This window comes from Convolutriloba macropyga, unplaced genomic scaffold, assembly GCF_964194025.1.
Source record: "Convolutriloba macropyga unplaced genomic scaffold, txConMacr16.3 SCAFFOLD_2305, whole genome shotgun sequence".
NCBI classification, from domain to species: Eukaryota; Metazoa; Xenacoelomorpha; order Acoela; family Convolutidae; genus Convolutriloba; species Convolutriloba macropyga.
This window is the reverse complement of record NW_027452453.1, coordinates 1-7245: the sequence shown is the minus strand read 5'-3', so window position 1 is coordinate 7245 and position 7245 is coordinate 1.

Genomic DNA, 7245 nt, shown 5'->3' with positions numbered 1-7245 from the left:
TTCAAAATTGACAAAAGACTGTAAGGGTCAACTATACACGTAATGAGGAAAGGTTGCACAACAACGATGAACCTTGTGAAAATATCATAAAAACAGTTGCAAGTTGAAACAAAAGCAAAATTCTAAAATTTTATACTTTGGCGCATTAAACTAGGTGAACTTACTAAAGAAAAGGAAAAAAATGGTCAAACAAAACAAAAGTTGGTTAGCTTTGGTTTCCCGGAAATGTTTTTAGGTAAAATACTCTCTCAACAAATATGAGAGGTTCCTTTATAATGTTTCAACATCTTGAACCAAAAAGTTTTAACTTTTAAATTTTTGTGTGGCGTGATAGACGAGAGGTAAGGTGTGTGATTGACCGGACAATTACGGATAGTTTGATCCCCTGCCTCCGTGAAGCTGTCTGAAATTTAGGTCTAACCATAATTTTGGTCTAACCATAATTTCGGTTTGAGCTTTTCGTGACCAATCTTGGATGCAAAATTGGTACTACTTTAAAGTTACAGACGCAAAGAAAGTAACCACATTCACCAAAAAGAGCATTCATGCTCAGATAATGATTTGTCTGAAATGTGGGGAACAATAGAAAAAGACAGCTGAAAACAAATGTTTTGGAATATCTGTATGAAATGACAGAAGAGCAACAATTTTCGATAAGCTTTTTTTTCTGCGCCACAGGTGTGAACGAATCGCATTTTAATTTCTCGTGCTAAACATTATGGCTTAGCGGTAGATGTTCAAGAAATTGTTTTGAATATATGGATCATATATAAAATGCGCAGTCAACATTTTGAAACATCAAAAAAATTTTGATTAGTGGTACACTTTTCCTTGTCATTTTTTTATTCGATTGAAACGGGGAATAGACTTTATTCAGTTTTTACATATAAACCAAATAATTAATTTTCTAGGATAACTTACTTTGAGGTTTCGAAGGTGTGCTTTTATGTCCCGCACTATAAAAAAAATAATCGAAAGTTAAAACCATCTTAGGCAATTTTAAAGCAGTCAATTTAACGAACATCAAAAAAGTTTTGTTCAAAGAAAATAAAAACATTGAAAAAAGCTAATTAGGTTTTTGTTTTCAAACAAAAAAGCAACAGGATAAAAAACAGACCGAAAAAGATGACTGAGTATCAGATATATGTTTTTTTGCCGTTTTAAGCAGTGCTTGATTGAAATAAGAGAGGCAATTTTCGTAGATTATGTAACGAAACAGAGAAAACAGCTTTCGGAAACTTCGTTTCTTTTTCAACTGTATTCAACATGTAATAAATCTTTAGCTTTAGATTGTAAACGCGCTCAATTAATTATTGAAAAGCAATTATTTCCAGACGAAGCTCTTGAAATAAAAAACAGAATGTTCCTCATTTTTTGACAATAGAGACTTGGGTAAATTTTCCTTTGAAAGTTACTTGAAACGCAATTCAGAACTTGAAAGACTTGAGACAACAATCATCTGCATTGTTACGTTACTAAGAGCAGAAATGATTGAATAATTTAAAGTGGTCAAAGTTAAGCTTACATTGGTCTGAAATGAGCCAAATTTGTTCAAAATCAGTAAACTAAACTATTAAAAGGACTTCCTCTCACAGAAAAGAATCGAAAATTAGATAAACTTGAATTATATCACTCTAACGCCTTACGAACTCGAGGCGATACGACTTAAAATGTTCCGCTAACAATATATCGATCAGTCGAATATGACTGTAGTCTGTCTGGAGAATATATTCCTCGTGGGGCTCAAAAATTGTTAAAATTTTCCTCAGATCTTAAAAGAAACGCTTGTTTCTTTCATTATTGATAAAGTGATAATTCTACTTACTACTAGAGACGCTAAACAAAAAGTGAATGATCAATTAAAATTTGTAAAATTGTAGCGTCTTTGTGATTCAGTAATCACGGTTTGCCAATCAAAAAATTTAAAATGCAACAATCACTTCCTGAAAAAATAGGTGTGTCAAACATTTGAATAATTCTTTCTTTAAAATATAAAATGCGGGCGTTACAGATTTAAATTTCTGAAAAAAAGTGTTAAATTTTTCTTAAGTTTTGCAATCAAAAGGAATAAACAGATTCTTTGTACGCAAGTTTTTCTGCTTTATTACTTTAAAACTAATACGCAATAATTTTGTTTGTGAAATTATCATTGGCGGCAAATGAAGCCGTAACAAATTATATCAGGTTGCTTTAAGCTCAAGCAAGTTTCAGTGAACAAGTTTTGTAACTTTCTGGTTTTTCCGGCATTAGGGACTCATTTTCTCTTCAAATATGAATGGAAAGAATGCCTTCATTATGTTGGGCCGTGACTATATATTCAGCCGGTTTTTTGTTCAGTCGCTTTTGGCCAATCACACATATTTACCGTAGAAACTTATGAGTGATATGGATGGAAAACCCATGTAAAACCCATAGTTGAAAGCAATTTTGAATTTACATTTTTCGAAGAGCTATCGAGCTTGAAAATTTATGAGCTTTAATTTGACATTACAATAATTTTGCTCACTTGTGTAGTATTTTTCAAAAACTTGAAAAACAGTTTTTATGTATTAAAAAAGAATAGCAAAGGTAACTGTCTTCTGTTCTTGGCCATAGAGTTTCTATGCTGTTTGATGGAACTTTCTCTTGAAAATTTAGCTTTTTTAAAAGCTTATTTACTCTCTTTTTTCATATATTTGCCACCAAAACGGGCAATTATCTGTAAATTCTTCTTTCTTTTGATAAGAGTCCTCAAGAATTTCTCATGACATCTTGATAGCGTAGTCAGTGCTTTTCAATTTTCATAAATTGAGGAAATCTATGTTGGCGCACCTTTTTAACTCTTGTTCCATTCATTTTAAACAATTCTTCCTCATCGCACCCTTTAGTTTCGAATTCTGCTCTAAATGAAAAATTTCTCTTAAATACTGAAAACTCATGTTGCACTTTTGCTAAAACTGTCTCAACAACAGAAACTGTCTTGGTTTGCTCAAACTGCCATCATATAGGGAGTTTCGAGTTGCTGATCTGTGCAATTTTTGATTGTTAGCTATTTTTAAAGATTGATAGAATATGATCAAGATGCTGTATTAATTTCACAAATATTTTACAAATGGCAAAAAATCTCAAAAATTACGCTAAAATTGACTTAAATTGTAGAAATTAGAAACTTAACGAAGAGAACTTGTTAATAGATAAAAAGGCAAGAATATAAGTTATTCTAAAGGCTCAAAAATTGCATTTAGTTGTACGCCCACTATCAAAGACAAACAAAAATAAGCAAATCTTAGCACCATGGCTGAAAATTTTCTAGCGACGTAGAAACAGAACACTTTGTCCATAAAAAGATTTGGAAAGCTGTTGTCTTCAGCAGAAATTTTTTAAATTATATAGAAAATTTGTTGGATTCAATAGAGCAGTACTTTTTACGTTTGAAACCTTGAAATTTATAGTCTTGCTTGCTTTGACCGTACTTCCATTTCGGATTTATGTTTTTTCTGCAACTTATTTGCACTGTTGAAAACAAATTTTGTTATCAATTTTGAAGGATATTAAGCCTACAGAGACGCCTGATTAACGTACCATTTTTTATCAAAGTATCAAGTAATTTGGGGACAAGATTTGGATGTCAGTGAGTTTTGAAGAAGAAGTAACAACCACTAGGAGTACGGCAAAAAAAATTCGAAGTTTTCAAAGCTACTTAACTAAATATTAAATATGTGTTTGGCCTATTTACTGCTCGGACTTCAAAAAACAAAACAGATATGACAAAATGTAAAAAAGAGAAATATTTTAAGCATCATTTTTTTTGGGAAAACATGCATAACGCATGCGAAAAAGTTTTGTTCTTGACTGTTCAATTGTCTTGCAGCTCGAAAAGATTGTTCTGCTTCTGAGACCTTTCACGCCAACTCTTTAATGAACAGCTAGAGAAAGATCACTTTTTTATATAACAAGATAGATTTTTAAGCTTTGAGATAACATGTTTATTGCGTCTTTACTTTGTTCGTTTTCCATTCGTGGCTCTGTCTTTTTCCTTTCGTGGCTTTAGAGGTGAAGTTTTGAGTTTAGGGATGAAAGTTTGTGACTAAAATTATAGAGACAATTAAAAATTTTTCATTGTACAAAAACAGTTGTCGAGGATTAATGGAAAACTTTTCTTTTTGCCAACAATTGATTCAATCATTTTTGGTGTCTTGCGGTAATCTTTGATCCGTGTAACTAACAATGTAATTTTTCAAATGATACAACTTGAATTGTGATGTGAGTCCAGAAAAAGTTGCATGCTGTTTTCAAAGATTTTTCGCAATTATTTTTTGCTGTCATTTTTCGTACGGGTGAAATTCTGCAACGAAATTAGGCTGAGAAAAATTTTACAAAGAACCGAACAAAATAATTTGAAGCTGACAAAGAAAATTTTTTCTGTTATGATGTAATTGCTTTATTTTTTGTTTATGATTCAAATATTGATTTCTAGACTTAGTTCCAGCAAATATTGCACAATATAGAACAATGATTGCAGTCATGTTGGTATTTGACAGATTCGTAGCTTAGTTTCTCACTTGATCAGTTAGCTGTTCTAAATGCTTGATTTTTTTCAGGTATTTAATTATTTTTTCTTCCATTCGTTGCTGATGTTTTCCTTTTTACCGTGCAAAATACTTTTACATTGACCAAAAAAAGATCATAATATTCATTTCGAGAATCCACAAACGCTTTATATCGTTTATCATTTACGCTTGTTTTTTTCCTGCTATTCAGTTTCCTTTTTTTCATTTTTGTCCGACAACCAGAGCATTATGAAGCTAGCTTGAAAAATTTAAAGCTTAAATGAGAAAAGTTCTCAATATTAACATTTTTGAAAAAATAAGTTACGCTTGATATGCCTCATAAAAACTTGGAAATAAATTTGAATTGTTATTAAAATTGAAGATGCAAATTGTCTTTTTATTTCAAGAGAGAACATGCAAAAAGTCTGAACAATATAAAATCGAATTAAAAAATACATGCTGTAGCATTCATAAAAACGATTAAATTGACTTGAGCTTAAACTGAATTTGCTGTTAAATCAATTGATAGCTTTTCTTTTAATTTTTAAAAGTTTCAGGACATTCATGAAAAATGATCTCCTGTATTAGATGAACCTGAATATTTGAGAATTTGACGTGGAAAGTTTTCTAATTATTCTGAAATAGCAAAATTTCAATGAATGAGAGTAAACAAGTTTATAAAGATGAACTTCAAATTCAAATGTTATATGTTTTTCCTCGGCGAAATTTTCATTGGAAGCAGTGATTGTTTGAAAATTTTCAACTGTTTTCCGGATCTTTTCTGCTAGCACCTCCTCCCCCCCCCCCCCCAGCCCTACATAACCATTAATTTAGCACCCTCCACCCCCAAAAAAAACAAATCCAAGTTTTCGCTAATTGTAAGAGCGATACTTGCATCTCATTGAAACAAGAGTGTCTGGGTTGATTGAAGGCACTTTTAGAATAGTTTCCTAAAAAAACTTTAAAAATCGAGTCCTTATTGTAGCCGATAACACCAAAAATGTTATAATACAGAAATTTTCATTGATGCTTACGCTATATGCAACAAATTTTCTTGCAATACGTAATTCTTACTTAGCTTAAACAGTATGTGTATAAATGGGGGTGCCGAACTAAGCGGGGGCGGCGCTAGCAGAAAAGATCCAATATTTGTGAAAGCCCATTATGACTGGTCTCTTCATGTGCATAGATCTAAAGTCGCCTGAAATTTTTGATGATGTTTTGTGCTCTCAGTATTTGAGGGTTTTTAGTTTTATTTATTTCGGAAAATCAAAATGCTTCTGGAGCTCTTTTCTACTTTAATTTAGGTGATAAAAACTCAATAATATATATAAATAATAATTTAACAAAAAAAACGTTTTATTGTCGCAAATATTTACCACCTATGCTCTTTTTGACAATTTGTTGGGCAAATATTATGGATGGGAACAATATATGTGAACAAACGCGTTAATGAAACCCCTTGTTTCATTTGGTCTTATTCGGTGCAACTGTGCAAGCTCTGCAAGCTGTGGAATGTCACATTCTGCAGTACAGTTATCTGCTGTCATCTGTCTGTTCTAAATTAGCTGTAATAAACAGAGACAGTGGTTTTTAATAAGTTATAACAAAATGTGTCAATAATTGATTATCATTGCTCCATGCTTAAGTACTGGCCTGGCTAGTTTTCATTTTCTTATATATCCTTTAGTTCAAAAAAATAGTAAATAGGTTATTTTCTTGTTTTTACTTTGAATAATTATCCGCAATCTTTTTCGAAGAAATTGAAAATAAAGTCAACACAACTGAAATTAAATAGTAAACAATTACCAACCGTGCAGCATTTTAAAAAATCATCTCGAGAAATTTTTTAATTAGAATATTGTCACCAGAATAGATCCGAATTTCCGACTGGCGGGTTAATGAGCGCTCTAACCGACCCGCGATTTCCTGACTACATCCCACAGCACACGAGGCGTTGCCGTGAACAGCGGTCGGCAAACTCGCTCAAACTGATTTTCGGCTATCGAAACTGATTAAATATTTTTTCTTTCATGCATTGCGCATGTTTTCCTTTTTACCTTGCAAATACTTTTATATTGACCAAAGAAGATCATATTTAGTTAGACAAACCACAAATATTTTATCTGAAAGCTTCTATCAATTACAATTGTTTTATACCTTGAATCAGCTCCATTATTTCGTTTTGTCCGACAACCACGACACTAGGAAGCTAGCTTGCAAAAAACTTAAATGAGAAACGTTTTCTTTACTAGCATTTTTGTTACGCATGATAATTCTCATAAAAGCACAAAAATTTTTGCACTCTTTTCTATCAGATTTTGTCTCTTGTACCTTTCTGCAAAACTGTAAAAAAATTACGAACAAATTCCAAAAACTTCCAATTTAAGGAAAACTTGGAAATAAACTTGTATTGTTATTAAAGTTGAAGATGCAAAAAGTCTGTTTATTTCAAGAGACAGCAAGCAAAGGGTCTGAGCAAGAAAAAATTGAATTAAAATGTATACTGCCGCATCCAACAAAAACGGTTGAATTGACATGACCTTAATTTGAATGTTAAATCAGTTAATAGTTTTTTCTTCTACTTTCTAAAAGTTTTAAGACATTCTTGAAAATGACCTATGTATATATATACATATATATATATATATATATATATATATATTATTATGTATATATATTATATATATATATATATATATATATATATATATAT